Source organism: Artibeus jamaicensis, unplaced genomic scaffold, assembly GCF_021234435.1.
Source record: "Artibeus jamaicensis isolate MK-2021 breed Jamaican fruit bat unplaced genomic scaffold, CSHL_Jam_final contig_3219, whole genome shotgun sequence".
NCBI lineage: Eukaryota > Metazoa > Chordata > Mammalia > Chiroptera > Phyllostomidae > Artibeus > Artibeus jamaicensis.
In genome coordinates, this window is record NW_026521761.1 from 4,785 (window position 1) to 25,028 (window position 20,244).

The window sequence follows — 20,244 nt, forward strand, 5'->3', positions numbered from 1 at the left end:
GATGTTGCTGTAGTTTGCAGAGAGATCATTATAATTTCCCTGTAGTTTCTGGTAGCTCACTGTGAGCTCTTTGAGTTCTTTGAACTTCGTTAATAACCAGTGCTTTGAATTCACTGTCTGATAGTTGATCAGCGTCTATTTCATCTAACATTCTTTCTGAAGTTTCTGCTTTTTCTTTCATTTGGGGATTGTTTCTTTGTCTTCCCATTGTTTGAGACTCTTCTTGTTAGTCTCTGCTTCCAAAATTGATCTGTTCTGAAACACTGGTTTTATGGTGTAAACTTCTGTGGTATGTTCCTTGTGAAGTTCAGTGGTACAGACTCCTTGAAGTTTCTTGATGTTCTTCGTCTCCACCTACACTCACGCTGGTCCTCGCACTGGTCTCTGCGTTGGTCGCCTACCACTGCTGAATGTCCCGGCTCTAGTAGCCGCCTCCTCAAGCACCCAGGCCCGTTACTAGGGCAGTGGCACAGAGGCTGGGAATGTCCTGGCTCCTGTATCTGGCTCTCTCTGCCGCCCAGGGCCGTCACAGGGGCTTGGAGTGTCCCGGTTTCCGTACCTGACTCCCCGGCGTCTAGTCCTGTCTCTATGGCAGTGGCACAGAGGCTTAGAAAGTCCCAACTCCCGTACCTGATTCCCCAGTGTCCAATCCCCTTGCTATGGCAGCAGCACAGGGGTTGTGACCCTCCCAGTTCCCGTAGAGGGATCCTCTGCCACCCTGGGCTGTCTCAGGGGTTTGGAGTGTCCAGGCTTCCGTACCTGACTCCCCGACGTCCAGTCCCGTCGCTATGGCAGCGGCACAGGATTTGAGAGCTTCCGGGCTGTAGCTGGCTCCTCAGCTGCGTCACAGGGGCTTGGAGAGTCCCAGCTTCCGTACCTGACTCCCCGACGTCCAGTCCCGTGGCTATGGCAGCGGCACAGGATTTGAGAGCTTCCCGGCTCCCGTAGCTGGCTCCTCTGCTGCGTCACAGGGGTTTGGAGAGTCCGGGCTTCCGTACCTGGCTCTCCGGCGTCCAGTCTCGTCGCTATGGCAGCGACACAGGATTTGAGTGCTTCCCGGCTCCCGTAGCTGGCTCCTCAGGGTCCAGGCCTGTCTCTATGGCGGCATCACAGGGGCCTTTGGTGTCCCAGCTCCTGCAACTGACCCTTCCGTTGTCCAGGCTAGTAGCTATGGCATCGGCACAAGGGTGTCCCCGCTCTGGTTCCTGACTCCTCTGTCTCCCAGGACCATCACAGGGGCTTGGAGTGTCCGGCTTCTGTACCTGAGGTCCCGGCTCCCAGGCCTGTTGCTCTGGCGGCAGTACAGGGGCCGCGTGAGACCCAGCTCCGGTAGCTGACTCTGCCGCCGTCTGGTGTTTCAGCGTCGGTCACAATCTCTGGTCTTTTAATTTCATAAATGCTGGGTAACCGATGGTTTATTGTGCTGTTTTTCCATAGATCTGCCAGGATTTTCACCCATGAGTACAGGAGCTAGTATCCGCTCCATCTTACTCCGTCGCCATCTTCCCAGCATCTGTCTGGAGTATGCATTTTTATCACTTAATTTTTTGGCTGTCTCTCTCTGATTCTTCTGTGTATTAGGTGGATCTGCTATGTATCCTAGTTTTGGCAGAGTGGCCTTATGTATAGTTTATCAGTAGAGCCCATTGGTGTAGTCTCCCTTATCAGCTCATTGAGGTGCTCTAGGAGTGTCCCTTGTGTGGGTTGTACTTATATGTACCCTCCCACTATAGTTGAGGATTGATTATTGTTGGCACATCACTGGGTCAGGTTGACACTCAGGCTGACTGGATATGACTATTTACCATGACCATAGCATATACATTGCTAACTCCATTGACCAGAATTTGGCCCTGAAGGCTCTGGTGACTGTCAAGACCATCTTTTGTGTGGGCTGTTTGTGGAGCTAATCAGGTAGTGCTCTGCTGTAGTCTGAAGCTGGCTACTAGAAGTGTTGATTTTGTGGCCACTTGAGAGGCACTCCACTGTAGCCTAAGATCAGCTGCTGCCTGTAACCAGCCAGGCAACCTGGTAGAACTACAAAGCATTCTGTGGATTGACAGCTGCCAACAATGGACCTGGAGGCATGTGTTAGAGGCCACACTGCAAACTGAGGCCAGCTGCCACTAGTATTAGCCCTGGTATTACAGGGTGCAGCAAAGATTGGGGGCAAAAAGAGACTTGGAATGGGGTCCATAACTCAAGGTATCTAGGAAATATTAGAAAGACATATAAAATGTCCTCATCTCTTCCCCCACAGGTATAAGTTGGGGGAAGGGACACGTGGAGCAGGAACATGTAGGGCTGTTTTATACAGCCACAGCCTTGCAGCTAATCCATGGCATGGCTATTTCACATATCTATAGCCTTTGGTGGGTTGCTTAGATATGTTAAATAGCTGTGGCCATGCTTGGAGCCAGGGGGATGGAAGTCACTCCCCCCAAGATGTAAATGGGGGGCAGGTCCCTCCAGTTATAGCGCCTGCATGGGAGCTTGGAGAAGATCGGCTCCATGACACGGGGCCATACATGCCCAGACTCACAATGGCAGCCCAGTAAGCTTGGACTACTACAGGAATGCTGGAAGATGTAACTGATTGTAGGAAGTGTCAGAAATGGGGGTACAGAGGAAGATTGGCACAGGGATTTAAACCCAGACATGGCAGCCATTGGGAGGTAGTACCATGTGCCTTTGCCAGAGTGGGGATCCTTGCATTCATGTAAGAGAGAGCCATGCGTTTTTGGACAGAGTGCAGACCCCTGAAGCTGGGGTAGAGAGAATCACCATGCAGGTTTAGCAGAGAATAGCTACTCGGCTTTGCCAGAGTGGTAACCCTACCCGCTCCACAGCTTTGTGGAGAGATCTGCAGCTTTGACAGAGTGTAGACCCCTGCAGCTTTGGTAGAAGAGCTATGGGGGTGACTTTTCCCACAAGTCCCCTTGCCTGCCATGGATGAAAGAAAACACTACCAAGACATGATCTGCTTGGGGAGGAGAGGTGGCTGATTCCTCAAAAGGAGAGGGCCCTGAGCCTCTTCCTCCAGAGGTTTTTGTTGGGTTGTAATACACAGGGTGGCAAGGATCAAACAGTAGATAACATTTCAAAGAAATCTGAGGGCTTAGTCTGAGTCAGAGTCTGTCAGGAAGGGAGTTTGCAGAAACTTTAGGGTTTCCTGCTTGGACTCTTAACATATGAATGAAAGCACTCTTAGCAGAGCAGTGTTCACAGGTTTTTAGGAATTCTTTGTGATGGCAGATATTTCCCCCGGGATCCATTCTGGCAAGGCAAGGAGCTACACCTATTCCCATCAGGTATTCAGGCTTAAGTGGATTAGAGCCAGGAAGCACCTCTCCCAGAGGACACAGGGACTTGGGCTATGTCACATAGCTTGGGAGCAAGGGTCCATTGCTCGCTCTTTGTTGCAGCCCCCCCGAGTGTTCCATGATGGCCTCCCAAGTGATCGAGTCTGGCTTAGGCTGCTCCTCTCTCTGTGAGGAGACTTGCCCATCATGGACTTTTGACCATGCTTTGGGGGCAGGGAGGAAACTGAGGCAGCTTTTGCTACCAGAGACAAGCTTAGTCTCCTGTGGCTCGTAACCTGGAGGTCGCTCACTCATCCTTAGCCATGGGGAGTAGTTACAATTCCTGAAATCAGGCAGAATGGTCCACAACAGAGGACCACATGGCTTCGGGTGCTCCCTTTGGCCATGTGGCCTGGGAAGCAGAGAGACTTTGCATGGAAAATGGGTACAAAGAACTCTTGCCAGTAGGCCGTGAGAAGGTGCCACATCACTTTGGATTAATTAGAGATCCTGCCTGGACAGAGACACAACTTAGTTTCTCCAGTGGCCTGAAACTCAGACTTGTGCTTCTTTTCCTGAGTTACAGTACCTGGAATTAGGGTCAGGGGGAGAAGGAAGTACTGTGGGCATCTGTGGGTATCCTAAAGTGCTTTGATATTTTGGTGAGGATGTTGGGTCACTACTTTAAATCCATGTAGCATTAAATAAATATTTCCTTTTCTTTTTGCAAATCTCTGGCATTGAGAGATGTCTTTCCTATTGGGTGGCGAACATAACGCGCCTGGGATGTCCTTTTGGTATTAGTATACCGACCTTGGCCCCTGTTGTTCTGTAACAGTTTTTGGCATCCGTGGGTGGGCCAAATATTGCCCCTCCTGTTATGTTCCATAACACTGGGGCCACTCAGCAGAAGGCACAGGGCACCCTGAGACCTGTCACTGCCTGCTGGCTGCCTGTTAAGGTTCAGCCAAGAAAAGATAGTTGGGCCATACTCAGATTGGGTGAGATAAAGTATCAGGGAGTCACCAGGGTGGGGTCAATGATTACAACGTTAATGCAGATTCAGATCTGGCACTGGTTTCTGGTCAGTGGCTGCTGGCCAAAAGGTACAGAGTACACTGAAGCAACTGTCCCTTGTCTGGGCCCTGCAGAATTTTGAGAGTTTTTAAGAAATTTTTGAGGCCAGCCTCTTGCCTCTGAAAGAGCCTCTGGCTGATAGAGTTGGGTGGTGTGGGATTTCAGGAAATCATCAGTGTGGGGCACATAGAGTTTTCCAGGCTAATGCAGATTCAGATTTTGTGCCTGCAAATACCTGCAGGCTGTATGGTGGGAGGGTTCAACACAGGAAGATGGCTGCTGTCCCTCCAGTTCTTACCCTGAAGACACATGACTCAGTTTCTTCCTGTATGTATCTGGCACCTTCTGAGCCTCTGGTACCAGAGCCCAGAGTAAGTACCTGTGAGTGAATCTGTGCATGAGCCCTTTGTAGTATGTCTGGGTTTACAGAAGCCCTCTTTCATGCCCATATGGACTGAATCCCAGCTAATTTTCACAGCCAGATGTTATATAGGCTCCTCTTCCTGGTACTGGTGCTGCAAACTGGGAAACTTGATGTGAGTTGGGACCTCTTACTCCCTGGGGGGGGGGACTTTTGCAGCTGAGATATCTCTCCAATTCATAACAGCCACATGTGGGTATGGAACCAGCCTCATTTCAGGTCTTCAATAATCCTACTGATCTCCATGTGGTTTCTTCCTTATATCTTTAGTTATAAAACTTCTGTTTAGCTAGTCTTCAGATGATTTTCCAGGTTGACTGTTCTATAATTTAATTGTAATTTTGATGTCATCTTGACCAGAATTTGCAGCTACTTCTAATAAAAAATATAAATCAAGTAGAAGTTTAAAGAAAGTGCTTAAGTAAAATAGAATATATTTACCATGTACTGATGCAAGTATTAGCTAAAAATCATTTAAACTTCTAGTTTTATTATGCCATTTCTAACCCATCCCACTTCATTTTCCCACTCCTGCTCCTTTCCATGAGCAAACTTTTTTTTTGTATGCTTATTATATTTCAGGCACTGTGCTGGGCCAGAGTAGATAAACTATTAAATATATAAGCCAAAAAGAAACATATATGATATAAATATAAATATAAAATCCAAAAGAAGCAGCAAATAAAATAATATGAACAACTGACATACTAGGAGAGCAAATTAAAAAAAAATTCAATTTCTCTATTCTGAATCTGAGGCTAGTTGAAATTTAGCTAAAAGCATATTATAAGTTAAAATTTCTATGTATAGGGTCATTGATTTTTAAACATTTAAATAATCTCTATTATAACAATCTGAAACACAACAAAATAAAAAATGTAATAGCACATTACCAGTGAGAAGAGTGTGCATTTCTATATCATTTCAATGGCACCTGTGCTTCTCTGGGGTTTTACAAAGTTTGCATTTAATTAGAGTACTCTGAAGTGACTGCAGGAGCTGCAGGGAGAGCTGACAGATGCTTCAGGAGGTGTTTAGTTAACAAATCATTACCCAGTGTTTGTAAGACTTCTACCTGAACCCAAACAGAATGCCGAACTGTCTTGGAAGAACAAAGCCCTCAACTGTAAAACAAACCTTAGTAAAGGCAGCTAGGATCAACAGGGAGGGAAAATAAGATAATTTATTCAAATTGCATATTTGAATAACAAGAATTTTTTTACAAGTAACATAAATTTGGACTCATTAAAAAAACCCAAATAGAATAGAGAACAAGGGATAGTGCCCAGAGGGGAGAAGGAAGGGAAGTTAAGGGGAAAATGGGGGAGGGATTTGGAGGAACAAATAGGAAGGACACAGGGACGAGAACTAAGGGGGGTGGAAATGGGAGGGAGGTGGGGAGCAAGGGGCGGGGGAGGCTGGGATGGGAAAAATAGACAAAAAACTGTACTTGAAAAATAACTAAATAAAATTTTTTAAAAACCCAAATAGAAGATGAACAATATTTCTGTGCTTTCTTTCAAGGATAAGCTGTGTCATTGTTATTTAAGTTGAAGGACAGTGAAAATGAAAATGAAAAAGAATTTTAATAAGCCATTTACCTAAGAAATGATCATGTATACACTCTCTAGCATTTTTGTAAACTATGCTATAATTGTTGATTTGTTTTTATCATTGAAAAGAGAAAGGCAAAGTTTTAACACAATACTCTCGTTGTGATTTCTTAACTTTTGCCATATTCAGGACTCTTAATCTTAATCTAATTGCCAAACCACAGAAGAGATGCAGAACAGCAAGGCTGAGCCAAATGCAGAACAGAAAAAAAGGTCAAAGCAGCAGAGTTAACTATTATTTTTCAAAGACTATGTGAAGCAACTGAGATTTTGATACCTCATTCTTGTGACAAAGATTGTAATGAGAACAGAAAATGGTACCACGTGAATCCATTGTCCTGACAATGATTTAATGAGAATGGGAAATACTGAGAGCATAACTAATTCGAATCATGACCCTAAAGTTGTCATCTCCTGGTTCTGCTCAGGTGCCATGAAATGAAGGATGTTGGACATCAGCTGGGAGAGTGTGAGGAAAAGCATGCAGATGATGACATTGTGTAGCCTTAAACTAATGGCAGAATGTGTTAGTGATGGAGTAGGAGGGGCAGGAGGGGTAGGCAGCAGAGAGAAAGCATAGAGTTTGCTGAATGACAAAATAAGAATACATATAAAGTTGGCGTGTGTGCCAACTGGAAGAAAAAACTCCTAGCATGTAAGGCAAAGACTGTGATGGAAAATTTGAGACAGGAAGTAATGAAAAGATCAAATGACAATGCATAAGCAGTGAAATCTGGCTAATTTGGACACTGTTTTATCTTCTTTTCAGGATAGGTCAGCTTGTTGGACAGCAATTGATTTTGGGTTTTTAAAGCACTATTTATTTTCCTCCCTAAGTAAATAGCATTCTACTTTAATAATCTCTAATTTGAACAATGCATTTTATAAGTGAAGCTATCAAAGATACCCCATCCTAGACAACAGAAGCTCTGGAATAATGTGGTCAGTGGGAGAAAGAACATCATTTAAGCTGATTATGTTGGTAGAAACCAGCACATGATATATCAAGATTATGTAGAATTTAAATATAACAAAGGACAAAAAGTAATTTATTTCTTGTTAACACATAAGTTTTTACCTATTTTCCTAAGTAGCAACTCAGGAAAGTTGTTAAGTACCAAATTATTTCAGAACTTCTAGACTTTGGTGAGCATGCCAAGGCAGTGTTGTTTATCTGCTTAGATTTAAGGAAACATGCTACCATACATGGAAAAGGTTAAGAAGTCATCAGGGAAATTGAGAAATAAAACTTCTTAATTATACATTTTCAAGTCTAACTTTCTTCCTAAAGAAAGCTTGTCATATAAAATGATTCCTTAGAAATCATTGTGTAAGTTTGGCATAACATGTAGCATGCTTCTCATAGGTGAATCCTTCCCAGAACAGAAAAAAATAGAGGCATGCCAAAGATCAGATAAAATACACCACCTGGAAAAATTGTGTTTTATTAATGGCAATACCAAAGCAGCATGCTAATCATGTTCCATATTCTTTCTGTAAAATATTAACAGTAACAACAATAATAATGAAAAATGGTAGTTCTTTTTCTAATGTATCTCTTAACATCTTTTATTTAAACATAATGATAGAGAATATTTTGAAGATGAAAAACAACTTTAATAAAAATAAAAAGCACAGTGATTCTCTCATAACTAGTCAAAAGTCTTTAAGACTAAAGTAAATGACTCTAAGCCATTAGAAAAAAAATATTGCAAACTTATGTGTGCCTAAGCCCCCTACTTTGCATTTTGATTCATATTTACAATATTGATTCCATCAAATGGAGGAATAGTTAGTGTCAGCAGAAGATGATAGAGAAAATGAAGTCAAAGGGGAACAATGTAAACAGTAGATTTATTTATTTACCCTTAAGTGAAGGTGCCACATTTTACTGATATTGAACATTTATTTAATTTATTTTATTAATTTAATCCTCCTAAAGTACGACTTCACACTCTGATGCAATTTCAGATCAAAGAGATCACTGTGTACTTGTTGAATTCATGGTTAATGATACATGAATTTATAATCCAGAATGATTCATAATTGAGTCAGCTACCTTATTTTACTCCCTTATTACAAGAAAGGTTCACAGTGAAAGACTATGACGTTCAAAGAAGGAATGTGAAAGATATTTTCAAAAGTTGAACTATACTCTTTGGTAATAATGTCTAGTGAAAATGAAATATTTAATGCCTACATTTAGGTTCTCACTCATTTATTACGTGGCCATGTAAGGGGTGTCAAATGCTGATGAGAATTTCAATTTGACCTGGCAAAAATGAAGTAAGCAACATACAGTATTTCATCCATTATGTCCATTTTCCCAATGAAGGATTGGTTCCATAATACTTTTTATTCAATTCAATGTCAAGGTCTTAAAAACAAATTTTAAAAGCACTTAAAAGGTTCTTTTAACAGCTGTATTTAGTAACGAATGACAGATATCTATTAATGCAAGTACATTTTGTATAAAATATTTTAATATGGATTTTAGGTGATAGTATATTCTTATTAACATCAGGTATAAATTGACACATCACAGCAGCTCTTTTAGATGAAAGATCCATTTAGTCCCATCTTCAAATTATGGATTGATACAATATTCTATGCAATAATGGTTTCAAAAGCATTGGTAGTGCTATGTATTATTCATGTTTTAGGTACCATTGTTTCAGTTCATAACAGCCTGTCTCATACTGAGAATAAAGTTTATAATGAACTGAATAAAACTACCTAACTGTAGCATTTTAATTGGCTACCTAGTTGGCACGGAGGACATTTGAGCACTGTGCTCAAATTTGAGAAAATAAAAATCTTTTAATCCTGAATATTCTACTCCTATCACACAGGCACAATCAGTGTATTTGAGATGATATTTTTAAAGGTGTATATAATCATCAGGTATTATGGTTATTATGGTCAATTCAATTTGTAAATTAAGATGTTTAATAAAATTAAAATTAAATGTAGTTTAACTGAAGTCAACTATTTCCATTAGGGATAAGACAAATTCTACTACATAGTTGTGGAATCTAAACATTGTCTAACTTGTCTGAGGTATTATTGGCAAATGTGTTTTCCCACACAGTTGGTTCACTTTTTATTTTAATACTGTTTTCTTTAGCTGTGCAAAAGCTTTTAATTTGATGAGATCTCATTTGTTTATTCTTTCCTTTATGTCCCTTGGTCTAGGGGATGTATCAGTATCTCTAAAATATACAAAGAATTTACATGACTCCACTCTAAGAAGACAAGCAAACCAAATAAAAAGTGGGCAAAGGACTTAAACAGACATTTCTCCAATGAGGACATACAGAAGATCCAGAGACACATGAAAAGATGCTCAGTATCACTAGCTATCAGAGAGATGCAAATTAAAACCACAATGAGATACCATTTTACACCATACAGAATGGCCATCATAAACAAAGCAACAAACAACAAGTGTTGGAGAGATTGTGGGGAAAAGCGGACCCTAATTCATTGTTGGTGGGATTGCAGACTGGTACAACCATTATGGAAAACAGTATGGAATTTCCTCAGAAAAGTAAAAATGGACCTGCCTTTTGACCCAGCAATTCCACTGCTGGGATTATATCCTAAGAACCCTGAAACACCAGTCCAAAAGAACCTATGCACCCCAATGTTCATAGCAGCACAATTTACAATAGCCAAGAGTTTGAAACAACCTAGTTGCCCATCAGTAAATGAATGGATCCAAAACCTATGGTACATTTACACAATGGAATTCTATGCAGCAGAAAGAAAGAAGGAGCTCCTACCCTTTGCAACAGCATGGATGGAACTGAAAAGCATTATGCTGAGTAAAATAAGCCAGCTGGTGAAATACTATATGATCTCACCTTTAACAGGAACCTAAACAAGCAAGCAAAATATAACCAAAGACACTGAAATAGAGAACAGCCTGACAGGTACCAGAGGAGAGAGGGGAGGGAATTTCAGGGGAAAAAGGGGAAGAATTTACAGAAACTAGTATAAAGGACACATGGACAAAAACTAAAGGGGGTGGAAATGGGAGGGAGGTGGGGAGCACTGGGGGGGTGGGCTGGGATGAAAGTAAAAGACAGAAAACTGTACTTGAACAACAATTAAATTAAAAATAATAATAATAAAAAGATAAACATTGTCTAACTTGCTTTCCAAACCATACTATGCATACAGAAGCCCCAGGCATCTAGTAACTATGCAGAGTCTATTTCAGTCAGCTTGGGTGGGGCTTCAGATCCTTCCAACCAACTGCTGATGATGCTGACCAGTGGACCAGGAAGGTTGCAAAGGGTCAATATGGACACCACACAACTCCTGACTGGATCCAGATTTGCCACTCTCATGGAATTTAGTTTCTAGTACTAGCTACTTTATAGGGATATTATACTGATATAATTAAATGAGAAATTTAATAAAGCATTGTTTAGTGTAACAAACTACTTCATCTTTGGTGGCCACTTTTGGAATTATGTACCTTGGTTATTCATTGGGCTTAATACCCAGTAAATATTAGTTCAAAGTAAATCCTTCATTGAGCTCTAGTCTCTGACTGAGTGAACCCAATGACAGGCCTTATAAAGTAGCAGATCTAATTACTAGCAAGTGCTTCCTATTTTAGCTGATATTTACTATCCTGTAATAGTAAACATTGCTTCTAGTTTTGTGTTTCAGAACTGACCAAAATAAAACTAATCCTTTTCTATATATCAGATCACTAATATTTTATATGTGGTTATTTTATTCTCCTTTAAAATTTTATTTCTTAAATTATTATTTTGAACAGAATGCCTTCACTTGTTTCAAAACCCAAAAGCATCAGGATGCATCATCATAGATGCAATGGTACTACTGTCCCCACTTGAGTCCATGGCTAAGAGCAGTGGCAGCCCTGCCAGAGAGCCCCACCTCCAAGCAGTGCATGTCCTGAGCCATCACTGAGGGAAGCCCTGTTCTGAGGCTCATGTTGTTGCCCTAAGGTGGCCAGTGGGATGGAGCAGCATTTGCTCACAGTAATGACCTGACGATCAGTCGTCATCAATTCCTTTCCTCTCCTGCTGCCCTGCCTATGCTTCCTGGGATCATCTACTAAAAAACTACTTGAATAAAAATTGTCATCTCAAGATTGGCTTCTGGAGTAAACAAATCAAGTAAGAAATGAAGCAGAAAGTCTCCTTCAGTCCCTGTCTTATCTTTTCTCCACTCAGTTTTCATTTCCAACAGGTAAGCTATTTTCTTAGTTTCTTCTCAAGTTTTAATTTTGAAAACGTCCAAGAAAATATAGGTGCTTCTTCCTTTCTTTTAATATAAAGTGTAGCAAATGATACTCCTACTATTCTGTACCGTACCTTTTTTTCATTGTTCTCTTTTGGAAGCCCTTCAATATCAGTGGACAGAGAGCCTTCTAATTCATTTATATGGCTGCATGGTATTTCACAGTATGCAGCTGACCAGATGGTCAAAAGCCCTTTGACCACTTCTTCTCCAGATTAAACACCTTCATTTTATTTAATTACTTATTCATAACAAAGTTTAATAATTTTAATGACCTATTCTGGCCACAAACACATTTGTTAATATCATCTTACCACATATTATACAGTTATCTTACAACGTATTGTCTCCAGTGCATGGACATAGAAAACTACTCCTCCTGCCTGAGACAAAGTCAAAAATCAATCTATGCATACTATCACATGGGAGGCCTATCGATACTGAATTTGTAAATAGGTAAAGCTCTTAAGACTTTCACTTGGAATTTCTCATCCTGCATTTACATAGTTGATTTCTTTCAAACAAAGGTTTGAAACTTTGTCTTTTTATGTTTATTATATTTCCATTGTTTCAGCTCCTTGTCCTAGTCCATATTGATAATATAATCATTAGTCTCCACTTATTGAACATGTAATATGTACAAGACCCTGTAATATGTACTTCATATTTTTCATTTATAACTTTATTAATGAACTTATGAGTCAATTATTATCCCCATTTACAGGAAGGAAATTGGTGTTCAGAGAAGGCAAGTCACTTCCAGTGTCATGTATCCAGCAAGTAGTAAAACTCACACTGATATGCCTCACTTTTTTAAAAATTAATTTTATTTAGTTATTTTTCAAGTACAGTTTTTTGTCTATTTCTCCCATCCCAGCCTCCCCCGCCCCTTGCTCCCCACCTCCCTCCCATTTCCACCCCCCTTAGTTCTCATCCCTGTGTCCTTCCTATTTGTTCCTCCAAATCCCTCCCCCTTTTCCCCTTAACTTCCATTCCTTCTCCCCTCTGGTCACTGTCCCCTTGTTCTCTATTTCAGTGTCTTTTTTTTTCCTGCTTGCTTATTTGTTTTATTGTTTAACTTCCCGTTAAAGGCGAGATCATATGGTATTTGTCTTTCAGCACCTGTGATATGCCTCACTTTTGACCCTATTATCCAAAGAATAAATTATTCCTCCCTCCTTTCTGTCAGCTGCAAAGAACAATTACTGTCTTAAGTAACTAGTAAAATTACAGATTATAATATGACTCAGGATTGAGCCATGAATGAATTCCTATAAAAAGTACTCACCTGCTATATTAGTCAAAGTCCCCCAGAAACACAGAACCAATAGGATATGTTCATATATATAAAAGAAGATATTTATTATAAGAATTGGCTCATGTGATTATAGAGGCCAAGAAGTCCCATAGTCTGCTGTCTATAAGCTGAGAACCAGTAAAGTCGGGGGTGTAACTTCTAGTCCAAGTCTGTAGGCCTGGGAAGTTGCGGGGTTACTGTTGTATGTCCCAGAGTCCAAGGGTGTGATAAACTTGAACTTCAGTGTTGGGAGGCAGGAGAAAATGGATGTCCCAGCTCAAGAAGAGAGAGAGGGAATTCACCCTTTCTCCATCTTTTTGTTCTATCAGAGCTTTCAAGGAGTTAGATGGGGGTCCACCCACAGCAGTGAAGACAGATCTTCCTAATTCAGTCTACTGTTTTATGTTAGCCATAGCTAGTTTACTCAGTTGGTTAGAGCATTTTCTGGATATATCAAGGTTGTAGGTTCAATTGCTGATCAGGGCACATAAAAGTATCAACCAATGAATGTATAAATAAGTGGAACAGCAGGTTGATGTTTTTCTCTTTCTTTATAAAATTAGTAAATAAAAATAAAAATAAAAGATTAAGCCCCTGGCTGCATAATTCAATTGGTTAGAGCCTTGTCCCAATGTGCCAAGGTTGTAGGTTTGTTCCCTGGTCAAGGCACATAGAAGAAGCCACCAATGAATGCATAAATGAATGAAACAACAAACTGATATTTCTCTCTCTTTACAAAATCAATAAACACAAATTTTAAAAATGCTAATCTCTTCCCAAAACAGCCTTATAAACACACCCAGAAATGATGTCTTACAAGGTGTCTGGATGTCCCTTAGCCCAGTCAAGTTGATGTGTCAAATTAGCTGCCATATTTCTATAACACTGATCAACAATCAATGTACTCTAGATATCATCTTTTAAAAAGTTAATATGCTCCTAAAATATTACTATATTCTTTACACCATTGCCCAGAAGTCATGTTGTAAGACAGTAACATCACAACAACAACAAAACCTAAAAGCCTAATGGTGTTAACTTTTTCTCCAGTATCAGGTAAAGATAAGGTATGTGATTGGTGTGACAAACTATACTGTGGACTACAGAAAAGTGCTTTGCATTCCAACTCTCCCAGTGGTAATCAGTGAAACTTCATTGGGTTGTCTCTTTGAGAATCTGAATATGTTTATCTTTTGGAAATTTATAACAGGTTTTACTTTTTCTAGTATTCCAACATGTCTCCCACCTTCCAGAATTTTTTGTAGCTAGAGACAGTTTCCAGTATTGCAGCTGTTCCAGTATTACAAAATCCATCTAAGCAGTAAAAGCTCCATACAGTCTTTTCCCTACCTTTCATGAGGCCCATGCTGGGTCCCTTCACTCCAGTTTGAAGACCATTTCTGCTATGGCAAACAGAAGAGCTGCCATCCAGGTTTGCTTTCCTCAGTCATTAGTTAGTATGACTTCCCACACCATCAGCCTCATATCTTTTCAGAGGTTCCTTTCTTCCAAACATTCCATAAAAAGCTTCTTATAAATTATTTTTAGAACATTTTGAAAGCTGCAGATCATTTTAGTCTTTGGCCTTTTATATATTACTATTCTTTCTCATGTCATCATTTCATTTTTTAGTCACTAAGTAATTGCAGGTCATTTTGTACAGACCCATTACTTTTATTTGATATCTTGTATGAATTTCATTTATAAGAGCCTTCTGTTCTTCAAGTCACCTCTTATTCTGCAGGCATGGACCCTGGAATTTTATGCATCATTTCCTGCAAACTTAAACCTTAGTATGGTTTTTAAAATGTCCCCTTAAAATTTTTTGAAGATAATAGACAACTGTCACAGGGTAGGAAGCAAAATTATGTCTGCCATGTCTATCCCCCTTAACGTGGTATTTGTGTCAAAGCAAAACATTCACTTAGTTTTAGTATCTAATATTGTGAGATACTTTTATGAGAACTTGAAAAAATCTAAATTTGAAGTAGTAAAATATAAAAGTACTAATAAATTTTCACTTTATGCAACAAATTGAAATAATGAAAAATTTCCCAAATTTTAAAATCTTATCAGGGATGGCAGTGGGAAGTAGAAGGTTGCAGCAAATGGTGTTTAAGTTACACCCAGAAAAGACTGCTCACCCCCTTCGATGTTATCATGTGAAATACAGTGAAATATGCTAAATTTTAACATTTTAATATTCACTATTATTATAAAATAGTTTAAGCTATTTAATAATAAACCATATATTCTTAATGAGCCACACATCTTTATCTATACATTTTTAGTTCAAAAATCTCTGAAACAACTTTCTTCTCATCTATTTTCCCGAATCCTTCTTGGTCCTGGAGACCTTTGCACACCACCCTCATCTCTGTAGTCCTGCATCTTTTGCCCTAATTACCTCCCGTCCTCTAGGCCAACAAGCAACTTTACATCTGTTGCTTCTGTGTAATGACTCCTGCTTGGAAGGCCATTTTATGGCTAATGATATTTGAAGACCAACTATCTAGAATCTATGTCTAACTAACAGAGTACTCCCATCCTGACTTAAATTACAGTGAGACATGGTGGAAACAGGTGATTCCACAATGTAGTTAAACAAATGTGCTTCATTCATCCAGTTGAAATGCTGCCTTAAAAATGCCCAAGAAGACAAACATAAAGACTAAGATATCCAAATCCCAAATAGAATTTTCAATAATTACATGTTTTAGAAAGCCAGGAGGCTGAGAGCTTTTGCTGAATCTGTTAACCTGGTAGAGAAACAAAGTCCTCACTAACAGCATCTTACATCAGAGATAGAAACTGCTGATCAGATCAGTAGGTACCTATCTCTTAACTCTTTTCTGAGTCATCTAAAATTAGAACTCTTCTACTTTCAATACCACCTTTCTATAAATTCATTATAAAGCCACAGACAAAAATATTAGATCTACAAAGATGAATGGACAGATATATGGTCTCGTGGGACATTCCCACACATTTCTATAAGTCGAGGACAGATCAATTATTCAAAGATAAATAAGGACAAGAGGATTTAAATAACATCAAATAATGTTAGGTTTAAAACCATGTACAATGTTTCATATGCTATATGAATGCATTCTTTTTAAACCACTAATGAATTATTCAAAAGTATGTGTAGTAGGCTGAAAAAATATTAAATACATTCTCTAAACAATAAATTGCATAAAATACTTCTCTGAGCATGATAAAGTATAATTAGCATTAAAAATTAATCAACATTGTAAAAACTGGCTATTAAAGAGCAATCCTTTCATTCCCTAAAAATTATTGGTTTAAAACAAAGTCAAATACATAATTTTAAACTATTTCAGAGATAATAAACATGTGACTTATTTACAACACTTGGTGTGATCCCACCAAATAGAAGCCAAGGAATAAATTTAAAATATGACATTTTATATTTAAAACTTGGAAATTAAAATACATAAATAGGTAATGGGCTAAGTTTGACCTCCTAGTATATAGTCTTCCTACTCCCATTCTAAGAGACAGTATTGTGAAGAAGCATATGGAAATTTAACAGGTGTTTACACTTAATGAGAAAAAATAAAAATGTGCAGGTGATAAGGAGAGCTGAGCTCTTTGTCAGCACTGTTACATTCCATTTGTTCCCCAGTCTTGAAGAATGTCATGATAAATTATGACAAATTTCCTCCTTGTCAGAGAAATTCAGCAACATTTCCCATTGGGCCTAGATAAGGCCTCAGAATCCCTTTCAACCCATTTTTCTAGGTAGCCACAATTCAAACTGACAGAAGACTTATACTTACATGCAATCCTTGATCTTCAATACTCTTCTTAGAGTATGTCATCCAGAATTTGATTAGTACTTTGGTGTGACTGAAGAATAGAGAATATTTCACAGGATAGACAGGCACCATTGCTTTGCCTGGCCTAAGCTGTTGTAGCCTAAGATCACAAACATTTTTGCAACCTCATCATGCCATTAACACATTAAGCTAACACTCAACTAAAACCATGAAGCCTTCTCCAATACTAGTTTCTGTTAAGCCACACATTAAATGCCATATAGTTTAGATTCAAGTGCATGATTTCCAACTCATTTAAATCAATTTAGCATGATTTTAGATCTTATCCAGTTCAACATGGTGCACACCAATGGTTGTAGATAGAGTTCCTTAACATACCACTGGAAGCTATCTTCTTCATAACCAAAGAACCATGTTTTCAATTACTCTCCCCATCTGGTGTTAATATCTTTGGGATAATATTTATAATTCATACTGTACATTATATTTACACCAAAATATAATTTATTTCAGAGCGTATAGAAATTCTCTCTCAAAACCTTATTATTGGTCTACTAAATTAAGTAGTAAAGATAATTTAAAAAAATTTCCTGTACTTTTGAACCTCAAGCACTGACTTCAACCAGAAAAGCTTTAGGCAAGTAGTACATTCAAGGAATTCCTTGATTTCAAACTAACTCTCTTGGTTTAGCAGTGGTATTCTTGTAATCATGAAAAATAAAAAGAATGTACAAACAATCAGTTTCACGGTGTTGAATAGTAAAAAATGTGAGTAACTGCTATAATACAGCTAAAAGACAGAGACTGCTTTGAAAAGTTACAGGTATTATACAAACCTAAGGAAACATTTTTAGTATGTATTTTGTTGCCTTAAGGTAGACAATGTTACTTCATCTATGATGGAAGAGGAGATTAGCATTCTGGTCTTGACTTTCTTTACCCCTTCATTGTACTTTATTCAGTTTCAGTGTATATTATCAAAATATAATTATTTTCCTTTTTTAGCCTGATTTTCTTTGGTAAAATATAGCAACACATTTGGTAACCTCTAATTTTTTGTGATAGCAGAATGTTTCTTGTGATAGCAGAAATATAGAAGTTTTACTTGGATCTATTCTAATGCTGGGATCTTCAGAATTCAGCTGCAAGGGCCTAGAAAGTAAATATTTTAAGCTTAATGGGTCAAGAAACAATGTCTTCTTTGAGCAACTGTCCTCCCTGAAATACCAATAGTCTGTTTTATATTCTACATTTAAACATGCAACAGCCATTCTTGGCTTATGGACCACATAAAAACAGGTGGTGGGTCAGATTGGACCATTCTTTGGTAAACCCTACTCTAGAGAATTTCCCATTAAACAAAGTAAGTCATAGTTTTCTGGATGTCAAAATGTGAAACCTAGTGTTTACATTTGTTACGTGACAACACAGATAACAGTTCAAAAGTCACCTTCATTTGACCATCAAGGAAATTTCACATGTTGGTCTGTTGGCCACCATCTTGCTTTCCTATAAACCAGCAGTGATCGGTGGTCAGAGCAATTCTTGGCCATGTAGCTGCTAATCAGAGCTGGGTCCCTCTCAAAATTTTATTCCCTCAAAGTTGCTCCCAAAGTGAAAGCTCTAACTGCCCCTGCAAGAGTGCCTCCACATCCTCAGGAGCTTGAGTTTACCAAGTAACCAAATGGTTTAGTGATTGCTTCTCTGGAAAACTATGCTCCTGCATCAAGAATTGGTTTGTTCATTAAAGCAGGCAGTAGGTAAGAGGACTCTTAACAACTTAGGAACCTCTCATTTGCTTCATCTTGCATCCAGTCTGGCTACAAAAAGAGCATCATTTTTCAGGATAACTCGTGGAATTGAAGCAGTTGGTGGCAAATTAAGTGTGACTTCAACAAGGGAAAATGTGTCCTACACTGTGAAATGCCTATGGGATAATGTTGATATCCTAATGGAGTTCCTGCTCAGTGTCACCACAGCACCTGAATTTCATCGTTGGGAGGTAGCTGTCCTTGAGTTTCAACTAAGGATTGACAAAGCTGTGGCCTTTCAGAATCCACAGGCTCATATCATTGAAAATTAGCATGCTGCAGTTTACCAAAATGTCTTGGCTAATTCCCTGTATTGTCCAGACTACAGGCTAGGAAAGGTGACACCAAGTGAGTTACATCACTATGTTCAGAACCATTTTACAAGTGCAAGAATGGCTTTGGTTGGACTTGGTGTGGATCATTCTGTTCTGAAGCAAGTTGCTGAATGGTTTCTGAACATGAGGGGTGCGCTTGGTTTATCTGGTGCAAAGGCCAGATACCGTGGAGGTGAAATTTGAGAACAGAACAGAGACAGTCTTGTCCATGCTGCTTTTGTAGCTGAAAGTGCTGCCACAAGAAGTGCAGAAGGAAATGCATTTAGTGTTCTCCAGCATGTTCTTGGCGCTGGGCCACATGTTAAGAGGGGCAGCAATGCCACCAGCCCTCTGTACCAAGCTGTTGCCAAGAGGATTCACCACCCATTTGATGTTTCTGCTTTTAATGCCAGTTACTCAGATTCTGAACTCTTTGGGATTTATGTTATCTTGCAGGCCACAGCTGCTGGAGATGTTATCACAGCTGCCTTTACTTTTTTTACCAGGTAAAAACAGTTGCTCAAGGAAACCTTTCCAATACAGATGTCCAGGCTGCCAAGAACAAGCTGAAGGCTGGGTACCTAATGTCGGTGGAGTCTTCTGAGTGTTTCCTGGATGAAGTCGGGTCTTAGGCCCTCGTTGCTGATTTGTACATGCCACCATTTACAGTCCTTCAGCAGGTTGGCTCAGTAGCTGATGGTTATGTCATAAATGCTGCAAAGAAATTTGTTTCTGGAAAGAAGTCAATGGCAGCAAGCAGAAATTTGGGGGACACCCCTTTTGTTGATGAGTTGTAATGCCGAAACACATTGTAGGAAAGAGCTGGACATTTTCTCAACCCAGAGCAGCAAACACATGAAAGTCACAAGTCTGTAATGTAACATTTATCTTTTTTTTTTCAATGAGGTGAAATAATCTTAAAAAGTATAAATGCAGGTAATTGTTTCCAGCCAACCTAAAGTCAATAAAACATTCTAAGTGTTTAAAAAAAAGGAAATTTCACATGCTAATTTTCAGATACTTTCAACTGAAAAAAATTAAGACCCCCCAAACCCTGTTTTTTCTCTTTCATTTAACAGATATTTATTGTTAATTTATTGTCATTTGCCATCTGTTTGGTATGCAATAGGTAGAAACAGATAAGATCAATACTATAAACCTAACTAAACCACAAACTCCTTCTGGTGAAAAACTGTAACATTTACAAATATCTGCACACTTCATAGAAAGATAGGTATATCTCATAAAACAATTTGTAAAGGGTTTAAACATAGCCTTTCACAAGCGAAACATGAAATAATTTCTTTAAATTTAGCTTGAAAT

General features: G+C 39.2%; 1 pseudogene; it reads left to right on the plus strand.

Moving 5' to 3' along the window:
• The first annotated feature begins 18,347 nt into the window (after nt 1-18,347).
• Nucleotides 18,348-19,907, plus strand: LOC119045191 (cytochrome b-c1 complex subunit 2, mitochondrial-like; annotated as a pseudogene).
• Nucleotides 19,908-20,244: the final 337 nt, after the last annotated feature.